This window comes from Mirounga leonina, unplaced genomic scaffold (genome assembly GCF_011800145.1).
Source record: "Mirounga leonina isolate KUSES-001 unplaced genomic scaffold, KU_Mleo_1.0 Mir_53, whole genome shotgun sequence".
In the NCBI taxonomy this organism is placed as follows: domain Eukaryota; kingdom Metazoa; phylum Chordata; class Mammalia; order Carnivora; family Phocidae; genus Mirounga; species Mirounga leonina.
Window position 1 is genome coordinate 44,693,137 of NW_023270807.1, and position 2,369 is coordinate 44,695,505.

The 2,369-nt window shown below is 39.3% G+C and overlaps 1 non-coding gene across 1 annotated transcript; it reads right to left on the reverse strand.

Annotated features, from left to right (window-relative positions):
- Window positions 1-445: 445 nt before the first annotated feature.
- LOC118001681 lies at window positions 446-551 on the reverse strand. Its single transcript, XR_004676790.1, has one exon. It is a non-coding gene; the product is annotated as a U6 spliceosomal RNA (small nuclear RNA).
- Between the last annotated feature and the right edge of the window lie 1,818 nt (window positions 552-2,369).

The window sequence follows — 2,369 nt, forward strand, 5'->3', positions numbered from 1 at the left end:
TGTCAAGGGATCTAAGTTCTGTATATCTTACAGAGCACTCACAGTGTTTGAGGTTTCAGTTGCACCTGCCAGGTCTAAGTAGGCAGCTCTGGACTGGTTGCCTAAATTCCATTTTACATTGTAGACCAAGAGAACACAAGGGAGGCTCTTGGCTAAGTTTGGGTTAATGTGGCTTATCATAAGTGTGGGTTATTCCCTATCATATATTACTTCAAATTGGTTCTGGATTTCCTTTTTCTTTCTTTCTTTTCTTTTTTTTAAAGATTTTATTTATTTGTCAGAGAGAGAGAGAGACCACAAGCAGGGGGAGCTGCAGGCAGAAGGAGAAGCAGGCTCCCCACTGAGCAGGGAGCCTGATGTGGGAATTGATCCCAGGACCCTGAGCCAAAGGCAGACATACAACAGACTGAGCCGCCCCCATATCCCTTTCTTTTCTTTTTTTGTTTTTAATATGGAATGCTTCACAAATTTGCATGTCATCTTTGCGCAAGGGCCATGCTAATCTTCTCTGTATCATTCCAATTTTTTAGTATATGTAAGCTGAAGCAAGCACTGGCTCTGGATTTCTTCATGACAGAATCTCTATCTTTGACCTTAGTTTTCAGAGAGCCATACTCAGGGTCCAATTGAAGAAGTATGGTAGATTTTACTAATGAAACAATAAAAGGGTCTAAAGCCCTTATTATGACAAAAACATGCACAATTTTTCAATGAATTAATAAAGTTATTGCAGAGCCCAGAACCTAGGAAGATAATGAAAAAGATGTTTTCCAAGAATTTCCTGTTTCTAAGGATCGGATTTGCCTAGAAAGTCAATAAGGAGCTGGAGTAATCTGAAAATAGTTCTTCAAATAGAGAGGTCCTATTCAGTACAACTAATAAAAATAATAGAAGAAATAAAATGAAATAAAAACTTAAAAGAGAAAGAGAACCTTAAGTGAAACACAGATATTAGAAGATAAGCTGAACAGATATGAAGGGGGAAAATGAGACCTATGTAAAGGGGAAGATAAGATGTACCCAAGCTTACCTACTGTCAAAGGTACTATTTGAAGAAGAGGACTTGTTTTGCATAGTAACCAGATCGGAAAAACGAACATAAACCCCAAACAATATAACAGAGAAAGAAGAGCAACATTTCAAGCACTGATAGAATGATTGCCCAAGGGAGCCAGTCCTCAGGACACAGCAACAAAGGTGTTTTGGGTTTTTTTTAAGTTTCTATTTAAATTCCAGTTAGAATGTTTCATCTCTCCCTCTGATTTCCCCCCTTCATTCTTCCCCTCCTGCTATCTTCTTCTTCTTCTTTTTTTTAAACCTATAATGTATTATTTGTTTCAGAGGTACAGATCTGAGATTCAACAGTCTTGCACAATTCACAGCGCTCACCATAGCACATACCCTCCCCAATGTCTATCACCCAGCCGCCCTATCCCTCCCACCCCCCACCACTCCAGCAACCCTCAGTTTATTTCCTGAGATTAAGAATTCCTCATATCAGTGAGGTCATATGATACATGTCTTTCTCTGATTGACTTATTTCGCTCAGCATAACACTCTCCAGTTCCATCCACATCGTTGCAAATGGCAAGATTTTATTCCTTTTGATGGCTACATAATATTCCATTGTATATATATACCACATCTTCTTTATCCATTCATCTGTCGATGGACATCTTGGCTCTTTCCACAGTTTGGCTATTGTGGACATTGCTGCTATAAACATCGGGGTGCACGTACCCCTTCGGATCCCTACTTTTGTATCTTTGGGGTAAATACCCAGTAGTGCAATTGCTGGATCATATGGTAGCTCTATTTTCAACTTTTTGAAGAACCTCTGTACTGTTTTCCAGAGTGGCTGCACCAACTTGCATTCCCACCAACAGTGTAGGAGAGTTCCCCTTTCTCTGCATCCCTGCCAACATCTGTCGTTTCCTGACTTGTTAATTTTAGTGGGGTGGGAGGATGGGTTAGTCTGGTGATGGGTATTAAAGAGGGCATGTTCTGCATGGAGCACTGGGTGTTATACACAAATAATGAATCATGGAACACTACATCACAAACTAATGATGTAATGTATGGTGATTAACATAACATAATAAAAAAATAAAAAAATAAAAATAGAATATAATGAAAAAAATAATATTAAATTCCAGTTAGTTAACATACAGTGTAAAGTTAGTTTCAGGTGTACAATACAGTGATTCAACACTTCCATACAACACTCGGTGCTCATCACAACAGATGCACTCCTTAATTCCCATGACCTATTTCACCCATCCTCCAACTCAGCTCTCCTCTGGTAACCATCAGCTTGTTCTCTAAGTTCCAGCCGTAGAGTCTAAACCAGGAATGGATGGGAGACCACC